This window comes from Pinus tabuliformis, chromosome X (assembly GCF_031772625.1).
Source record: "Pinus tabuliformis cultivar Carrire ecotype Pingquan chromosome X, CPIR1, whole genome shotgun sequence".
Lineage (NCBI taxonomy): Eukaryota > Viridiplantae > Streptophyta > Pinopsida > Pinales > Pinaceae > Pinus > Pinus tabuliformis.
This window is the reverse complement of record NC_142308.1, coordinates 1,142,206,761-1,142,228,190: the sequence shown is the minus strand read 5'-3', so window position 1 is coordinate 1,142,228,190 and position 21,430 is coordinate 1,142,206,761. Positions and strand designations below refer to the sequence as shown.

The 21,430-nt window shown below is 35.0% G+C and overlaps 1 long non-coding RNA gene across 2 annotated transcripts in view; it reads left to right on the top strand.

Moving 5' to 3' along the window:
* Positions 1-21,125, top strand: part of LOC149143893 (uncharacterized) — a 37,312-nt gene extending 16,187 nt beyond the window's left edge. The window contains exons 2-4 of one of the 2 annotated variants that reach the window (XR_016264184.1): positions 5,412-5,522; positions 16,630-16,719; positions 20,189-21,125. This is a non-coding gene — a long non-coding RNA (uncharacterized LOC149143893). Of the gene's footprint in view, positions 1-5,411; positions 5,523-5,601; positions 5,999-16,629; positions 16,720-20,188 lie in introns of those variants that run through there. The other variant, XR_016264183.1, reaches the window with a different exon arrangement.
* The last annotated feature ends 305 nt before the right edge of the window (positions 21,126-21,430 follow it).

Sequence of the window (21,430 nt, the reverse complement as noted above, 5' to 3'; positions counted from 1 at the left end):
CACTACCGGTCAACTACCCATGCAGTACATTCCCCTTTTCTTCGCAAAAAGGGGCAGCATCTGATCGACACGTCCGTGCCATCCTTCAGTCATCAGCAGCTTGATCATTTTAATTGTAAACCCAGTCTGCATGTATGAAATGTAAATAATCTAAGCAGATCAGAGTCATGTATGTAAAATTGCCTAGGTGGACCTAACTTTCTAATGATAATCTACGTCCCGGGAGGTTTTTCGTCTCACCGATCTACGATCGGCAGAGTTTTCCTTCAACCTGACCCCAAAGCCGGGATGCATTTTGTTATTAGAACTTTAGGAGAATCCTAGCATGTTAATCTGCTAGATTATAGTTGTGTCGCAGAACTGGGTGGTTTATGAGGGTCTATGTTAAAGTGGGTTTGTCCCCTTAAGATGTAATTTGTAAAAGTCATCATGAAATGTGTCTTGAGGGTCGAAAAATGTTGTAAATCCCCTCATGAGTCCTAAGTCCTAGGTCCTAGGTGATGTTTCCAAAGGCTTAGTTCGAATGATCCATTTAAGAAAATAAATAAAATACTAAAATAATAAAATAAATAAAAATTAAAAAATTAAAAAATCAAATAAATAAAAAAATAATAAAAAATTCATAAAATAAAGCAAAAACCCTAAATAATAAAATAATAATATTTTTTGTGAATGCATGCAAAATATCATTTTTTAATAAAATCGACGGATGAGATTAAGGGATGTCTTGATCCTCATCGACGGTCGAGATCACTTCAACATGGATCACTCAAACTAGCCGTTGGGATCATTTCCTTTATATAGGGTCTTAGGGGGTCATTTCAGAGTTTTTTATTCGATCTGTGAGTCTGTACTGAAAAAGCTCTCTCTTGTAATCTGATTTCTGGTTAATAAAAGAAGACTTTGGGGTCCAAATCTTGCTGGTGTTACTCTCTGGAATTGCTGTGAGATCTTTAATTTTCTGCATATTTCAGTTTTCAGCCATTAATAATAGCTTGTTTTTTTAGAGTATTGTGAGCACAGGTATCTTGTTCACTTGCTAGGGTTTGAGTGTTGCTAGGGTTTCTGAAATAATGGCAGGTATCTCCATTATTTCCTGAGATCTAGCAGCATTCTTGCTCTCTTTGCTGATGGTTGCTTGAGATGTGCAGGAAATTTTTTTAGTAAAGAATATTGGTGGGCGTTTGGGGAAGTTCTAGGCTGAACCAGCCGACTCCCACAGGCTCTTCTTTGCAGAGCCCAGCTGATTTTTCCCTGGGTTAATCATTTAAAATTTCTTTCCTGTTTTACATGAGAGATTTTCTTCAGTCTGTTCACATCAAAATTTAAGCTCCAATATTTTGAAAATATCACTGCAATTATTGTTAAATTTGGTTGTACCAGAGCTATAAATTTTTGTGACTTTGGGTAAATTTTGAAGGGTTTACTGCAAAATTTTGTGTATATCTGCCAGATTTCTTTTCCTGCGGGATTACTAAGACAAAATTGGGAAAAGGGTTTTCTCTAGTACTGTGCTGATTGTCTGCCCATCTGCTGGACTGGCTGTTGAGGGATTGAGTCCCACAAACTGTACACTGTTTTCTGGAAGTTTTGATTCACTGCAATACTAAACCCAAGAGTCCTGAAATCATAAAAATCGAGTTCTGAGCAGTGCATAGGCTGAGGGTCTATGTTAAAGTGGGTTTGTCCCCTTAAGATGTAATTTGTAAAAGTCATCATGAAATGTGTCTTGAGGGTCGAAAAATGTTGTAAATCCCCTCATGAGTCCTAAGTCCTAGGTCCTAGGTGATGTTTCCAAAGGCTTAGTTCGAATCATCCATTTAAGAAAATAAATAAAATACTAAAATAATAAAATAAATAAAAATTAAAAAATTAAAAAATCAAATAAATAAAAAAATAATAAAAAATTCATAAAATAAAGCAAAAACCCTAAATAATAAAATAATAATATTTTTTGTGAATGCATGCAAAATATCATTTTTTAATAAAATCGACGGATGAGATTAAGGGATGTCTTGATCCTCATCGACGGTCGAGATCACTTCAACATGGATCACTCAAACTAGCCGTTGGGATCATTTCCTTTATATAGGGTCTTAGGGGGTCATTTCAGAGTTTTTTATTCGATCTGTGAGTCTGTACTGAAAAAGCTCTCTCTTGTAATCTGATTTATGGTTAATAAAAGAAGACTTTGGGGTCCAAATCTTCCTGGTGTTACTCTCTGGAATTGTTGTGAGATCTTTAATTTTCTGCATATTGCAGCTTTCAGCCATTAATAATAGCTTGTTTTTTAGAGTATTGTGAGCACAGGTATCTTGTTCACTTGCTAGGGTTTGAGTGTTGCTAGGGTTTCTGAAATAATGGCAGGTATCTCCATTATTTCCTGAGATCTAGCAGCATTCTTGCTCTCTTTGTTGATGGTTGCTTGAAATGTGCAGGAAAAAATTTTAGTAAAGAATATTGGTGGGCGTTTGGGGAAGTTCTAGGCTGAACCAGCCGACTCCCACAGGCTCTTCTTTGCAGAGCCCAGCTGATTTTGCCCTGGGTTAATCATTTAAAATTTCTTTCCTGTTTTACATGAGAGATTTTCTTCAGTCTGTTCACATCAAAATTTAAGCTCCAATATTTCAAAAATATCACTGCAATTATTGTTAAATTTGGCTGTACCAGAGCTATAAATTTTTGTGACTTTGGGTAAATTTTGAAGGGTTTACTGCAAAATTTTGTGTATATCTGCCAGATTTCTTTTCCTGCAGGATTACTAAGACAAAATTGGGAAAAGGGTTTTCTCTAGTACTGTGCTGATTGTCTGCCCATCTGCTGGACTGGCTGTTGAGGGATTGAGTCCCACAAACCGTACACTGTTTTCTGGAAGTTTTGATTCACTGCAATACTAAACCCAAGAGTCCTGAAATCATAAAATCGAGTTCTGAGCAGTGCATAGGCTGAACATCGCACAGGCTATTACAGTTTACACGAAGTATCAGACCTTCTCTCCAGCATTTCGGTCTAAAATAGCAGTGCATTTGAAAACCATTGACTGTTTTCCCACCGCCGGCTGCGTACTTTCAGAAGGAGGCACCAAATTTCAGCAATCAAAACAGCGTTCCAAATAAAGCCGTCAATGCGTAATTCACGTGTGGGAACTTCGGAAAACGTCTGATCACTTGCCATATTCATCACCGTGTCATCGTCTGCGTGCTATCAGGTGAGGTTCAAAACATCTTCAGGTAAGCACTGATCTTCCATCGCTGCCGTTTTTACATACGCAGGCTTAAAAAGCGATTTTTTGCATCTTTTCCGGTCACCGCATCACGCATTTAGCTGTATTGCGCAGTTTTTTTCAAGCCAGGGTCACGATTTTGTTATTTCTGGGCATTCATCGATTTTTTTTATGACTGCGTATCACTAAGTTTGTCCAGCGTGTTTAATCTTTTCGTTTTGAGCCTTTCCCCTTCCGAATCGAGCTCTACTGTCCAGCATTTCTTCTGCCGCCGACAAGTTCTCTGCATGCGAACAAGGGTAAAAATTTTGATGTTCAATCGGACGCGTTCCTCAGGTGATATTTTGAAACGTAGTTACGTGGGCATCGAAACTTTTTTTTGCACGCCGGCAGCAGGTAATTCGATTTCCATTTACGCTCTTGTCACCCTGCCATTTCCGTGAAGATTTTCTGTTTGCTCGTCGTTTTCCCTTCAGGACTTAAGTTTCTGCATTGAATTTTGAAGAAAATGTGTATGGCGTAGGTTAAGCGTGGTAGCGTATAACGTATTGCTGACCGCTTAGTTCTTTTTATGTTCTGATAACCATTTTTACAGTTACGTTTCAGATTAGGGTTCCACTTTAATTTCATTTTCATTATGTTTAAATTGAATCTTAAATAATCTCGTAAAAGGGTTAGTGTAGGTTACTTGTTTTAGTTTAAAGTTTTATTTTATATAATTAGATTTAAAAATTTTCTTGCTTGCAGAAATTTTCATGTTCAGATTCAAAAGTTACTGATGTGGAATGAATATTTACTCGTACATGAATGTTAGCTGCATATGGTATCTAGTCAATGACTGTGTGATTGATTAAAGCATTTATTTCTTTTTAGTCGCTGGATATCGTTATTTGAGGAACTTTGTGGTTTTACTGGATATTTAAAGCATTGTTCTCATTATTTGATGATAAATGATTGTTGTTTATGGTTCATGTTCTTATATCGTCTAGCAAGTAATCATTTAAGCACCAATCTCATAAGGCACTGGTCTATCAAATTAATAAAATCATTTTAGTGCATCTCGTCTCCCAGCCCAACTGTTTGGCAGTTGGCCTTCATCATTTCACAGGGTCTACCCCCCTTAGCCGTGGGAGACAGGCTTAAACGGAGGGATCGGGGATCAGAGTGACAGCCCCCGGTCTGAGGGTTGTCGTGTCAATCCGCGCGACAACTGGCCCAATACTGTTTTCGGTTTTTGTTTAGTTTTGATTGCTGTTGTCGGTCAGTTCAATGATTGTTTCGATTTTGATATCATTGAGAGGAATTAACTGGATATTTTAGAATTGTTTGAAATGGATGAAGAAAGTCTCCAAAATTTTGAAATAAACTAGAAAAACAAGCCATTGAAAAAATACACCTCAAGTTGGGCAAAGTAAATTTTAGCAAGGATAAGAAGATGATATTATAATGTTTACAGCAAGGCTGGGAAGATGATGTCATCATATTTATCAGGAAGGATGAGAAGATGTCAAGGTAACGACAGTAAATGACAAATATGATGGTATGAAACTTTCTTGCTATCTTTCTAGCCCACGTAGCCTTACAAGTAGAGAATTGCTTACATAAGAATAAATTCTTATCACCTAAAGAGTGGGACCCAATGCTCCATGAGAAGCATTCATCTCAATTTGGTGAATCAGGTGACACGGAATATTGAAAAACATCAGCTTATGACTGAATTTTAGAAAATAACACCAATCATTGTGCCCTAGCCAACCAATAAACTATCACTACTGCAGTAAAATGAACCAATGCAGTTTTAGGAATAATATACAAAGATTCCCAAATACTAAGTGTCTCAATCAATCATTGTGGGGCACAAGAAGTAATTCAATTGAATTAGTTAATTACTAAAATATAAATTTTTGTACCTTTTTTTTGTGTCCCCTGTATTTCCTCTGCAATTAGTAGTTGTGCTTTTGCTTTCTCGCATGTATTTGTTTATGCTCAATCTAAGTCACACATGACACTGACACTGGGACAGACGGACATGAGTTTTGGGCATGTAGACCATTGAAATGGGACGTATATATATATATATATATATATATATATATATATATATATATTTGTTGGTTAGACCTATGAAGTTTTTTGTTTTTATTTATTTATTTATTTTTCATTTGGTTTATGTCTATGTGGTTCACAGACCCCAAAGATCGGTGACCGCTATGTCCACAGAATATTTGTATTGGGAAGATACACCTGAAGAGATCACTTCTTGCTGGCTCAACCACAAAGGTCGTTATGCAATCTGCAGGTACCAAGCAATAATCTCACACAACAGTGTCCAGGTTTTGCTGACATCTTATTAAAATCTTTTATTTCTCCCCATGTAGGTTGACCATACCAATGTAAGGTTCCATTGTTCAAAAGTTTAGGGCCTCCTTGGTGCAGCCATGCATGTCATATTCAGTGACTATGGCATACTCTGAGGTCGATTCAGTAATAAATTTTGTGCATCAATAGAGTTTTGGCATTTTCTGGCTAAGCTAAGGCACCAACACCACAACTATTATGAATGACCTAGTCAAGTCTCAAGGGGGAGCCTCTTTTGTCTCATCACTATATCAATCCATGAAATGGTGGAGAGCCTAACAACCTTCTCTTTTAATCACTCAAGCTAGACCAAATTGACAAGCTGTATTCCTACCTAACCAAACATTTGTCATGTTTTTGCTTCCTCATAAAAAGAGATCAGTCTAGGGTTTCTCCTGATGCAAAATGTGCCTTTCAGAAGACTATGTTAACACCTTGTTTCAGGAGATTAACCCACTGGCCTTTGTTCTGTGGTGACTTTCCAAACCCAACAGCTCCTCCATAAGATTACTCATGTATTGAATCTAAAACCTTTTAACTATGATTAATTGGTTAGCACGTGCAATTTGCAAGGAAGGGTCACAGTTTCAGGTTTGAACCATTTAGTCAAGTTTAAAGCTTAGATGGCAGTTTCATACTTCAAGTTAGACTATCTTTTGACATATGTGATATAACTGACCTAGTCCATTTTTATGTCACTACTACAGCAATCCATGAAATGTGCATGCAAGGCCTAATATCAATGCTTAACTTGGCTTCCATAGTAAATGCTTTTGCTTTCTCACATATATTTGTTTATGCTCAATCTAAGTCACACATGACACTAACACTGGGACAGACGGACATGAGTTTTGGGCATGTACACCATTGAAATGGGACGTGTGTATATATATATATTCTCTGGTTAGACCTATGATTTTTTGTTGTTGTTGTAAATTTATTTATTTTTCATTTAGTTTATGTCTATGTGGTTCACAGACCCCGGAAATCGGAGACCGCTACGTATATTTTATTGGTAAGATCCACCTGAAGGGATCACTTCTTGCTGGCTCAACCACAGACATCGTTGTGCAATCTGCAGTTACCAAGCAATAATCTCACACAATAATGTCCAGGTTTTGCTGGCATCTTATTAAAATCTTTTGTTTCTCCCCATGTAGGTTGATGATACCAATGTAAGGTTCCATTGTTCAAAAGTTTAGGGCCTCCTTGGTACAGACATGCATGTCATATTCAGTGACTATGGCATATTCTGAGGTCGATTCAGTAATAAATTTTGTGCATCAATAGAGTTTTGGCATTTTCTGGCTAAGTTAAGGCACCAACACCACAACTGTTATGAATGACCTAGTTAAGTCTCAAGGGGGAGCCTCTTTTGTCTCATCACTATATCAATCCATGAAATGGTAGAGACCCTAACAACCTTCTCTTTTAATCACTCAAGCTAGACCAAATTGACAAGCTGTATTCCTACCTAACCAAACATTTGTCATGTTTTTGCTTCCTCATAAAAAGAGATCAGTCTAGGGTTTCTCCTGATGCAAAATGTGCCTCTTAGAAGACTATGTTAACACCTTGTTTCAAGAGATTAACCCACTGGCCTTTGTTCTGTGGTGACTTTCCAAACCTCCTGATGCAGAATGTGCCTCTCGGAAGACTATGTTAACACCTTGTTTCAGGAGATTAACCCACTGGCCTTTGTTCTGTGGTGACTTTCCAAACCTCCTGATGCAAAATGTGCCTCTCGGAAGACTATGTTAACACCTTATTTCAGGAGATTAACCCACTGGCCTTTGTTCTGTGGTGACTTTCCAAACACAACAGCTACTCCATAAGATTACTCTCGTATTGAATTTAAAACCTTTTAAGTATGGTTAATTGGTAGCACATGCAATTTGCAAAGAAGGGTCACAGTTTCAGGTTTGGACCATTTAGTCAGGTTTATAGATTAGATCGCAGTTTCATACTCTGAGTTAGACTATCTTTGACATATATGATATAACTGACCTAGTCCATTTTTATGACACTACTACAGCAATCCATGAAATCTGCATGCAAGGTCTAATATCAATGCTTAACTTGGATTCCACATTTGAATGGACTTCCCAAAAGATTGCATTCTGTTTATATAATGATGCTTCATGCATCTCTAGTAAAAACTAAGGGCTAGATGCCAAAGGTGTTTGTCAGATGTTGCTTATGAATGCATAGATAAGATTGGTGTATTTAATATATTCTCATTGCAATACTGAATGCTGGATCTAACTCTTCAATGGTCCATGGATTGAGTTTTAACTCGTTGAGATCTCTGTTTCTATGGAATGGAGCTCAGTAGCAGCATAACCCTTCAAGTGCTATTATTGATTAAGTTTTGTACCTCTTGAATTGGAATTGGGTTAGGTCGCTACATAGCAACTTTGAGTTTTCTTCCAAGTCTAGGTACTTGTCAATGATTTCTAGCACATATGCAAGCTTTGAAAGTGTGAGATTGCACATGAATAAACTCCTAGGATCAATACCCATTTCATTATAAGGACTTCTCTTACATTGATGTCACAGTGTCAACAAGGACATTTGTAGATATCTTGACACAAAGAAACAAGAAATCAAATTCCCCTAGAATGCACTTAACTTTCCATATGCCCAAAAGCAGAGGCAATAGCTAAGCTAGAATCCGATCCAGGAAAATGCCCCATATTATCATCCTATGCTTAGTAATGCTTACAAGGAAATGGGTTGGGTATGTGTTTAGTTTAAAGTCTGTACAATAAAAAAGAAAGAATCTAAAGGTAGCCCTAGTAATCTGAACAGGAAACAAGATATCAGTTTACCATGTGAATCTAATAATATAGCATGTGTGGACTCATCTTGATATTGCTGCCTTGATTTTACTGGTTGTTTCAGTTGTCAAAGTGAAGGATATTCCCTTTGATTATGTGTAATCAATGGGCCAGGATCTTGAGCACTAAGGAATCAGATGAACTTGCAGCTGATTTTATCTCACTAGAGGTAGCACTGGTGTATTCTAGCTGTGTAGGTGTCATTTGATGAGGTTGCAACTTTTCACATATTACAAAAATATGTCAATATATGGAAAGATCTTCTACGTTCCTGGTGGTAAAGGGAGTAAAACTCCATTAGCACCAGAAGACACCGGTACAATAGACAATGAAGATGACCAGTTTTTCTGTCTTACTGATGCAGAGACCCAGTTGTTACCATAGAAGTTCAGCGGCTAATTTAAGACTCCTGATTATAATAACACTTTCATCATGATCTCTATAAGGTAGTAACTAATAATCCTTTGCCTTGTTAAGTGAGGAAGCAAGAGAGATCAAGTCCTGAAGTACCCTGAGAATTGTAGCACTAGACATTTGACTTGAAAGAAGCATGGCTTCTGCCTCAGCAAAAACACTGGAGTTCACACACTGCAACCTTGGTCAACCTTTTTTATAGCATTTGGCAATTTGGTAATGAAAAGATGTCAATGGGGAGGTGCCAATTTCACTAACTTAATCAATACATCTACATGATGAGAATATACAAGGTCTGACAAACCTTCACATGCCAGCAAGGATGATAACAATCTAAACTCTGTTCTAAGAACACTGAGCAGCATTGTTCATAAAATGCCATGTCTCACCTCCACACAAGCGCAGAACCAAATCATCACCGTGGTGTACGCCTGTGCTGAAGAAGCCACAAATTCACATCAAGATGCACCCTAAATAGATGTGCTAATACCTTTTGTTCATCCAATGAAGGTGGGTTGGCCCTCGGAGTTGTTTTGAGATTGCATGAAGAGAAGACTGCTACTTTGCCTCTGAATTGAGGATCATTCAGCCTAGTTGGAATGGAGAAATATTGAGGAGGTATAGGAATGAGTTTGTCTATTGGGTTTTGATGTTTAGAACAATCAGATGATATGTGTTCTCCAAAACATAAGTAGAAACAGTTCTGTCTGGGAGACTGCCTTTCAAAAATTCACAAGGTATTATTTCTATCCATTAGGAAGTACATCCTTAGGTGCTCGAGAATAAATAATAGCAAGGTTAGTTGGATAAGCAGGTCTAATTTACAGAATCTCACTCAGATCTACTAGTATCATTTCCGTGATTTAAATAATGAATGGAGGATTCTTAATACTCCCAATCACTTAACATAAAAGCGACTACGGTGGCCAGAGAATAATATCCCATGACTCTCATCATCATGCCATATGTGCCTAGGTCTAATTGGGAAAACACATATATTTTCCTATAACTAATTCAGCATGGTAGTCATTGCAAGTTATGGGATATGGTCACTACCCTAGTATTGAAAGGAGTACAGTTTGTTCACCTTAATTGCACACATATCAATGCATATGCATATTTCAAAGTTTAAGCTCACAGGGTTGTAAGTTGTAACTATTGCGCAGGGATGGATATATATATATATATATATATATATATATATAGATATATATATAATATATATATATATTAGGAATTTCAAGCCCATGAGTACATGATCATCCTTGCTATAGAGTAGAGATTAATAATGTATATACATGTTATGATTCTACTACCATGAGTCTGCTTTATGTGATCCAACCATAACACTAATAACCTTCCATATGGGGTGTTTCATAATTTCTAGGCAACTTAGTAAGTCAGCATTATACATCAAACCCATCATACTATTATTAGTAGTCTATGAAGCATCAGCTTAAATTTAATCCAACACGAGTAAACCATGCTCAAGCATTTAGTGATCATAACAATAGGTTATATAACATGAAATTTCATGGCATATGCTAAATGGGATAGATACTTATCTTGGAGTATGGACCGACAACTGAGTCCGAGACTCCAGCTCTCCACCCAACCTTAGATTGGGCTACATTATGGTCTTTCTTGCAATCCAAGACTCCAATCACCCTACAGCCAGATTCCAGAGCATGAGTGAGGGATTTTCTCAAAGGATTAAAACCAAATCCGCCAGTTGAAACACGGGTTCCAGATGTCCAAATACCTCCACCCATTAGCTGAGACACGAAAGTCAGATTGTGCACAAGGACCTTCAAAGATGTCAATGGTGTAACAAGGCAACTTATTTATTAGCTTCTTATGAGATATCGTGCTCAACTCCTTTCTTCTTCTACTTTGTGTTTTTTTACTACGTTCAACCACTGTGTCAAGGCAGATCTCTGGGAATGCACTCTCATAGTGTAGCTCCCTCCAACGATGATAGAATTCCTTGTCACTATTCACTCCAGCTCGTACTCTTTGCTCACACTAAGGATGCATGAATTGTCTACTTAGATCTTGGGTGAGCTCTGCTGCTGTCCTCAACCAAACTTTCAAATGCCCTCCCAGGTTATCTGCATCCTCTTGACGCTCCAACTTGTGTGATGTTCAGTCAGCTTTGTTGAAAAGTGTAACTAGGTTCGGTCTTCATAATGATATGTGTAATTGTGATTTTATGAAAAGAAGAAAATAAAATTATCTATGTAAGTACTTGAATCATGGGTTTTATGATCAAGGGATTTTATTTTAGTTAAGGTTCCCATTGTGAACCTTTAGGTATTGTTATCTAGTCATAAAAGTCAAATTGAGTCAATGTCATGTATGAAGGACCCTTCTTGGGCATGTTACATTTGTGTATGAGTCTTTACATGTATAAGAAGGTCCTCCAAGATCAAGCAAAGGCACCTCCTACAAGTCGGCTACAAGATTGAATAAATAATCTTCACAAAAGGACATGTCAGCTCACCCTCTCTCAAGTCAGCCTAATTGACTGGGAAACAACTATAAATAGGCAGCTCAGCCTCATTCTAAAAGGCAAAATTTCGGTGAAGAAATCGGTCTGAAATAAAGATATGCGAAGTTCACTTAGAAGGAAGCCTAATCATCAGCGAAAAAGGGAGAGAAGTAGAGCGAAGTCTTTGGCATCATTTGGATATGTTTTTGGGTCACTTTGATCTCACACGTGCGAAGAAAAGGGACTGTCCTTGTTGCAGAAGAAGCTGAAATATTGTAGTCACATTAGAAGGTTAAGTTAAGGAAGAAGCAAGGGTGTATCTCAAGCCGAGTTGACAAAGAAGTAGCCTCCACATAAAGAAAAGGAAATTAAGGTTACAATCTTGATGATTCACACGTGCTAGGGTTTCTGAAGTAAGCCAAGTACAACAGAAAGTCGAAGTCTAAGGAGTAGCTGAGAAGGAAAGAAGAATTAATAGTTTGACCATCATTGACTCAAGGAAGGAAAGGGTCAAGCTCATAAGCTTTGTGTATTGGTCTTAGAGGGCTCTTGGTCAAGGGTCTAGGTTTTGTATTCGTCAATTGAAGTCTCTATAAGAAGAAGAATTCGTTTGGATTTTCCTTTGAAGTGGGAGAGGTTTTGGCCCTGTTTGATAGCCTATATTCTGTGTCTCTTGTCTCTTTATGGTTTATGCATTGGTAACTGTTTGATGAAGAATAAAACTATAATAACATAAGTAAAATAAGATGCTAATATAAGAAGTAAAAAGCATTCACAAGTAGTTATCAATAGAAGAGAAATCACTTAATCTCGATGCTCTAGATTTCACAACACGTTTTTCCCCAACATTGTCAAGGGCTCTCGACTCTGTTTGTTCACCATTTAGACCCCTGTCAAACTTTTCCCAAGCTTCTTCGAAGGATCTCCTCTTCTGTTTACGACACAGTGTCCTCTACCATTGCTGTTTATTCTCAATTTCTCTTAGGAGCTCACTACCTCCGCCCTCTGCGCTGCTCCTCTCTTTCCCGTGTCCTCTCGATGCTCCAAATTGTGTGTTGTTCCCCCTTGTCTCCTTGAATTTTCTGTTGTTACAACAGGTGGCCAACAATCCTATGTGCACATAGTCACAAATTGGTTCCTTGCTACATGGCCAAATTTCCATTGGTCTTATTGTCCCATGTTCAGTTACTCAAAGGCATACTCTTGTCCTCATCCTTAGCTGATATTTTTACAACATGTCCCTTGTGCACACTTGTCAGCCTCCATGGATGCTATCAAACAATCAATATCCTAGACATTATTATTTAAATTAATTTATAATGCTTATAATAAATGGGAAAGGTAACGGGTGTTAAAGGCAAAGTGCATGTATGTGTATATGTTTTGGGACCAGAGTATCGATGTGCATATGCTTTTATGTGTTTTGAGGCTAAAAAATCTGGTGTTGCAAATATGATATTTCATGCACACCAATAAACGCATTAACACTATAGACCAAATAAGATGAAAAGAGTATGGGGGGGTAAGACCCAATGTGCATACAAAGTGGGTTTCATATAACATAATAATTATGATAAAAGTGCATTGGCTTCTCAAAAAAGTCCATGACATGACTTGAGGGGTGCTAGGTGTCAAAAAAGAGACATGCAAATAAAAGTATGTGTGTGGGAGCTACTAAGGGTTAAAGTTGTTATGTGCTTATTTGTGCTAAAGGAAATCTAACATTCGTTAGATTTCTTTCATCTTACAATGTTGTTATTAGCAATACACTTGTGTTTATGATAGAATGAAATCTAGGATGTGTTAAATTTCTTTTGCTTGATAATGTTGTTGTTGGCAATAGGGTTTTCTTTTTCTAAAAGTAAATATAACACATGTTAGATTTTTTTCACCTTACATTGTTTTTATGTGCTTGTATTTGAGCTAGAAGGAAACTTAACATGCACTAGATTTATTTCATAATGCAATGTTGTGGTTGGAAATTTGGTTGTTTGTGCTAGAAGGAAATATGCTAAAATTCTTTGACCTTGCAATGTTGTTATTGGAATTTTGCATGTGATTGTCTTAGAAGAAAATTTAGCACATGCTAGATTTCTTTTATTGCAATATTGTTATTGGCAATATGTTTCAATTTGTGCTAGAATAAATTTAGTGTGTTATATTTCTTTAACTCTACAATGTTGTTATGTTCTTGTGTTTGTGCTAGAAGGAAATCTAGCACAGGTTAGATTTCTTTCATCCTTTAATGTGCTTGTGTTTGTGTTAGAAAGAAATCTAGCATGCACTAGATTTCCTTGCCCTGTAATGTTGTTGTTGTCAACATGGTTGTGTTTGTGCTAGAAGTAAATCTAGCATGCGCTAGAATTCTTTCACCTTACAATGTTTGTGTCTGCTTGTGTTTATACTAGAAGGAAATCTAAAACACATAAGATTTCTTTCACCTTGCAATGTTGTTATTGGCGATGTGCTTATCTTTGGGCTAGAAGGAAATTTTGCATGCACTAGATTTATTTCACAATGAAATGTTGTTGGAAATATGGTTACTTGTGCTAGAAGGAATCTAGCATGTGTTTTGTTTCCTTCAGCTTGCAATTTGCTTGTCTTTGTGATAGAAATGAATCTAGCATGCACTAGACTGCTTTAGTCCTACAATGTTGTTATGTGCTTGTGTTTGTGCTAGAAGGAAATATAAGATGCACTAGATTTCTTTCAAATTGAAATGTGCTTGTGTTTGTGTTGGAAGAAAATTTAGCATAGGCTAGATTTCTTATACTCTACAATGTTGTTGTTTCAACATGCTTGTATTTGTGGTAGACATAAATCTAGCACTTGCTAGATTTCTCACTCTATAATGTTGCTATGTGCTTGTGTTTGCGCTAACAGGAAATCTAACACGTTAGATTTTCTTTTACCTTGCAATGTTGTTATTGCTAACATGTTTTTGTTTGGGCTAAAAGGAAATCTAGCTTGTGCTAGATTTGTTTTGTCTTGTAATGTTGTCATTGGAAATATTTATATGTTTGTTTTAGAAGTAAATATAATGCAGACTAAATTTTTCTCACCCTACAATGTTGTTATGTGATTACGTTTGCATTAGAAGGAAATATACTATGCATTATATTTCTTTCACCTTGTAATGTTGTTATTTGCAACGTGCTTGTGTTTTTGATAGGAGTAAATCTAGCATGTGTTAGATTTGTTTTGTCTAGTAATGTCGTTGTTGGCAATATGGTTGTGAATTTGTGCTAGAAGGAAATCTAGTACGTGTTATATTTTTTTCACAATGCAATATTAATTTTGAAAATACAGTTATTTGTGTTAGAAGGAAATCAAATGCCTTGCATTGTTTTTATTTTGCAATGTGTTTCTGTCTATGCTAGAAGGAAATTTAGCATGCACTAGGTTTCTTGCAGTGTTGTTGTTGACAATATACTTGTGTTTGTGATAGAAGTAAATCTAGCATATACTAGATTTCTGACACCTTGCAATGTTGTTATGTGCTTGTGTTTATGATAGAATGAAATATAGCACACATTAGATTTCTTTCACCTTACAAAGTTATTATTCGCAATGCATTTTTGTTTGTGCGAGAAGAAAATCTTGTGGGTGCTAGATTCCTTTTGCCTTATAATGATGCTATTGGTAATATGCTCATGTTTGTTCTAGAAGTAAATCCAACATGTATTAGGTTTCTTTAGCCATACAATAATGCTATTTACTTATGTTTGTGCTATAAGGAAATATAGCATGTGCTAGATTTTCTTTTACCCTGTAATGTTGTTGTTGACAACATATTTGTGTTTGTGATAGAAGTAAGTCTAGCACATGTTAGGTTTCTTTCAACTACCAATGTTATGAGTTTGTTTGTTTGTTTGTTTTGTTTATTAGCAATGTGTTTGTGTCTGTACTAGAAATAAATCTAGCATCTGCTACATTTAATTTTCTTTGCAATATTGTCGTTGGAAACATGTTTGTATTTTTGTTGAACGTAATTTTAGCACATGCTAGATTTATTTCACCCTACAATGTTGTTATGTGTTTGTTTTTATGCTAAAATGAAATTTAACGTGCAATATATTTATTTCACCTTGTAATGTTTTTATTGGCAATGTGCTTGTGTTTGTGATAGAGGGTAATATAGAATGTTTTTTTTTTTCACAATGCAATGTTGTTGTTGGCAACATGCTTGTGATTGTACCATATCCCATTCTTAAACCACATATTCCATATGAAGGGCCTTTTAATAATTTGAGGGTTTTACATTTTTTATATTGTAACCACAGTCTATGTAGGTATGGACTAAAACCTCATTGTCTCTAAAAAGCAAGGTCAATTTTCATAAGCATGGTGATGTCTTAGGAAGGATTATTATTGCAATGTTTTTATTGACAATGTGTTTGTGTTTGTGCTAGAAGGAAATTTAGCATGCACTAGACTTACTTTACAATGCAATGTTGTTGTTGGCAATCTTCTTTTATGCGATAGAAGGGAGTCTAGCATGTGTTACATTTCCATTGCCTTGCAATATTTTTAATGTCACATGCTTATGTTTGTGCTAGAAGGAAATCTAGCTCGTGTTAGATTTTTTTTTGGTTTGCAATGTTTTTCTTGGAAATATGCATGTGTTCGTGCTAAAAATAATTCTAGCATGTGCTAGATTTATTTCACAATACAATGTTTTTATTGACAATATCCATGTGTCTGTGATAGAAAGAAATCTAGGATGCAAATATTGATTTTGCTTTGCAACATTCTTGTTGGCAATATGCTTGTGTTTCTGCTATAAGTAATTCTATCACATTCTCTATTTCTTTTACCTTGCAATGTTGTTATGTGTTTGTCTTTGTGCTAGACGAAGATCTAGAAGAAAATCTAATGATCACAATACTTAATGTTATTTCATTGTATTTTGCTTTTATGGTTTCTAAAACAAGCTAAGACTATAAACTGACTATAAAAGATAAATTTTGTGTAAATATGATGTTGTAGTTTCTACAATTGTTTTTATTTATTCACAATGTAATGTCTTTTGGAAATGTGCTTATGCTCGTGCTAGAAGGAAAGCTAGTAGGTGCTAGCTTGCCTATAGTCACGATTAAAAGAATATAATAAATTATTTGGGGGTGCCTTTTTTCTAATCAACACCATGATTAGCTATTATTGTGAGTTCTACACTTGTTATTGTTCTTGTTCATTTTGTTACACAAAAAATGATGCGTGTAGTTATAGTATTTATAAATTCATACTTTCTTCAATAATTCGAAATTGTGATAATAGCTTTTTAATTTTTTTTCTTTCTTTAGAAACCATGGACTATGAAGCTAGTGAGAATTCAAAGGAAGCATCTAAGGAAAAAAGAAGTTGAAGAAACACGACACCAAAATCTTTAAATGGTATGACAATTTTAAAATTAGTTTATACTTTGTTACAATGGTTAGACATTATGCTAATAAATGGTTGTTGATTAGTTTATATTTATTATTTTATCAGATCGATGATAAAATGTTGTGCTCCTTCTTCGATTGTCCAATTACAATTTTTTCTGATAAAAAAATTCTCATTAGGGGATTTTTGAGGTCTAAAATGGGCCTTCTAAGGAAATTATAAAATAATAGAGTAAATAATAAAATAAGATTAGATTACATCATCAAATTTTAGAGGGAAAAAAGACAATTATTTTTTCAACTCGTATTTTCAACTTATTTTCGTATGGGTTTACTCAAATTTCTAGTGGAAACACTCGTTGGATGCAGAATTTGACTCCTCATCCAAGGAGTACCCATGTTGCATACTTTCGATGGACCTCGCTACAAGAAAAATGAGAAATACACGAAAAACGTGATTGTAATCACGTTTTTTCATGTATTTCTCATTTTTCGTGTGGTAGAGTCCATCGAAAGTATGCAACATGGGTACTCTTTAGATGAAGAATTAAATTTTGCATCCAACGAGTACTCTCACTTGAAATTTGAATAAAACTTAGGGAGATAAGTTGAAAATACGAGTTGAAAAAATAGTTTTATTATTTTTTAATTTTTGTACTTTTTTACTCAAAAAATGGTGAATCAACCCCCATGGTTAACATCATCATCTTGAATCCTATTGGTTCTTATAAAGTTTATTTTGGTTGTACATTTTTCTTAGGAGGCCCATTTTAGACCTCAAAAATCCCCTAATGTATAACTTGATCAACCTATTTGGGATAAATGGGACACTGTTTTTAACTGTTACCAACTAGGCACATTAAAGTGTTCTCCAAGCCAACTTGATTTTGAGAACTACAAGAGAAATAGTTTACACAGTTTGACAACAGCTACTCTTCAACCCCTTCAGGGATTGACCATGGAAGAAATTGCTTCAGTAGTAAATAAGCTATTGGATGCAACCATTTGGTTTTCTATTCCACTTAATCATCCAATAGATGCCATAAAATTAAAAGATTATTGTTCTAAATTGAAAACCAGCAGAACAATATTGGATGCAATGGTTACATATTGTCAAAGTCATGATGAGAAATTGAATGAGAAGACTCTTACCAAATTCAACATTCTTGAGCATTATGATATTTTCCAATTTTTGCAACACGGTGAAGGGGTCTACTTATGTAAAAGGAACATGTAATACAAAGATAGAGTCCCTTTCTCAGCAAGCATGTGGAGTCCTTGATAGAATGATAAATGGATCAACAAGTGTTCAATAGGTTGACAACAATTTTGAATTTGGTTATCATTTTGGGGGCCCTAATCTTTTGTCAACACTTTTGCACTCTTTTCCAATGTCAGTTGCAACCAATTTTACATACTGACCTTGTTGTTCTGGATACACTGGCTTTGAAAAAAGGACCATTCCAGAAGGGATATTATATTGAATATTTTCGACTTCTTATCGAAAAAAATGTGATGAATGACTTTACTACAATTCTCTTAGTAGAACTTTGGTTTTGTAATAATGTACGTGAGTCTTTGGAAATTGTCATAAAGAACTCCAAGTTCAACTATAAAATTTCTTATTATTTCTTATTTCATAAAGAACTCCAAGTTAATATGTATATTTCTTATTATTTATAAAAAAAATTGCAATGATTTTGTTGTATTGTTTTTTTTTTTGAAATCTAAAATGTGTGTGCGTGTGCGTGTTCTTAAATGAATTGTTTGCCTTTTAAATTATCTTTTGTTGTATCAATTTGTATGACCTTATATTTTTTGAAATATATGGGAATTGCCAATTATATTAATATGTATATTTCTTATTATTTATAAAAAAAATTGCAATGGCTTTGTTGTATTGATTTTTTTTTTTTTTTTTGTTACCTTAAATCTAAAATGTGTGTGTGTGTGTGTGCTTGTGTTCTTAAATGAATTGTTTGCCTTTTAAATTATCTTACATGAACCATCGAGACATGTTATTTTTAATGACTTTTGTTTACTTATATGCATCAATAATCATATATAAATGTGAAATATAAGTTTTGAAATAGAACTCCTTGCAAACAAAGGTGTAATTCTTACTAAAGAAATTATAATAATTTACCTGATAAATGCTATGTGCACTATTCACTATTCACAATTCACTTATATGCATAAATAATCATATATAAATGTGAAATATAAGTTTTGAAATAGAACTCCTTGCAAACAAAGGTGTAATTCTTACTAAAGAAATTATAATAATTTACTTGATAAATGCTATGTGCACTATTCACTATTCACAATTCATTATTCACTATTAAGGCTAATGAGAAATGTGCCATAGGTGAATGATTTGAACTTTTTGAAGCATAAGATATGTGATTTCTCAATTCATAATTTTCATAAATTTATATGCTTAAATCAATTGATGGTTGTAGCTGCAATCATATCATATTGAAAATCAACAAGGCACAAAGTTAGTTATTCATTGTTTACATATAAAATGCATTAAAATGAGTGCATAAATATGATTTGTAATTTTTGGGATAAAAATATATTGTGAATAGTTTGCATATCTTAAAAAAACATATAATTAATGATAATGATTGCTAAGTGGACTATCAACGTTTGGTTAAACACTATCATGGATGAATTATGTCTTTGAACTGTACGACATCTAATTTTATTACTTAAAGTTAATTTTTTGTAAATTTGTATTTTAAATAAACTGAAATCATATCATTTGAGCTAGAATTATATTGATTTGTACTTAGTTATGTCCATTAATATGAGTGTATAAATGTGATATATAATAGCCATATTCTATGATGCATTTCTTCCAAAAATAAGTCTTATAATTTCTAGATAATAAGTATTAAGTGTGTTAGCCTCACTCTCATGTGATGAAAACAATTCCAAGTCCAAAACAATTTAATTAATTAAAATCAAGAAAGTTGGATTTAATCCTACCTTTTTAGATTGAGTTTGTTCCTCATGGTTAGGAGTCAGTTTAGGCCTAGTTGGTTGAGAGATTCTCTCAAACGAGTTAGACTCTTAGACTAGTGTTTGGTTGAGAGATTTCCTCAACCATAGTGTCCAAGATAGACATACTATCTTGAGACAAACTTTCTCATGTATTTATTTGTACTATTACCATTATTTGTATATTGCATTGCATTACATTGAGAGTATGAAGAATATAATACAGTGAGGCACAAGCCTTTTCTGCCCTGTCTGGTTTTTTATGTTTTTAATGTATGTTTATTGTAAATCATTTATTGTGGTATCAAAGCCATATGGACCTCAGCTTTGCCTCCCTTATAAGAGTGTAGAAAATATTTGTGCTTTAGAATAGATTTTCTGCAAATTGTTGTGAGTTTTGGTGTGAAGATAAAACGATGTGTTGCATTATTTGATATCTTTGAATTCTAAAATCATGGAGAATCCTTGTCAGAAAAGTGAAAGAGCAATGAAGAGTTTGTAGCAATGATGAGGAAGGCATCACGACAATACTCACGAGAAAGGCTTTCACATTGAGGGTTTCCCTCGGTATTCAATGATGATATCCTTTTTTACGTGCAACAATTGTTAATTTCTGGATATAGGGCGTATCTCAAGTTGTTAATTTTATGATCTGTTCGATACATACATATTATTTGAAGATTCATATTATTTACTGCTGCTCAAAGGAATTGCAAAAAAGATGCCAAAAGCATGAGGAGTGAAAAAGCGATTAGCGTTACCATGTTTGCTTGTTGCTAAGTGAAGTCAATTGAGATATCAATGGGCACTGGTATTTGGTGCGGTGACACCCTACAACTTGGAGGATGCACTTCAGAATTTTATGGGTCATAACACTGAAAGAGACTTGATACGTCTTGGGTAAATTAAGAGGCCCTCGAAAGGTGGACGATTTCAAAGGCTCATGGATTAGGCTTGCACTTTAAGCAAATCTTAAATTCGCATGGAATTGTGTATTGTTATTGGTAGTATTGGGGGAGAGTCAAATCTGGTGCAAAACTCTGATCTCCAAAATGCTGGAGAAGCCCAATAACAAGTATTCTCCATTGACACGGAAAAGGAAAAACAACAGAAAAAATCTTAAATCAAGTTTTTATTTTCTTTAATTTCTAAAGATAATTATTTTCATGTCTGGTGAAAAGTATCTTGGTGATATTGTTGCGAATTGTAGATTATGTGTTAAACGAAAGAGGGTACAGTGAAGGGTATAGTTTCTGCATTGGCGGAGTGGTGGAGAAGAGGAGACCTACAGAAGGACCGAACACAGTGGAAGGAATGCTGGAAGAGTTGTTATCACTGTATACGTTGCTCTATATTCAGAAGTGTGGAACTAGCGTGCGTTTAAAAAAAAGGAACTAGCATTTGCGTGGAGTATTTGTGTCTTCAACGAGTTATTTTATGGTGCATAATTGATCTCTCAACCTCTCAACCAATTATATGCATAAGCATATCATGGGGTGTGCTTTATAATTTTTACATTCACATTTGAAACGTTAGCTCATTTTTTATAAAGTGATTTGAAAGTTTAAAAAGGAACTTGATTTTAAGTGACTTCATAAAGTTTTAATAATATTTTAATGGAAAGTATGATCATAAAGTGTTTTAGGGAGCTTTTGGAGAGATAAGGTTATGAATGCATTTTTTTAAAGATTTGTAATCATGATAAAGTTAATGG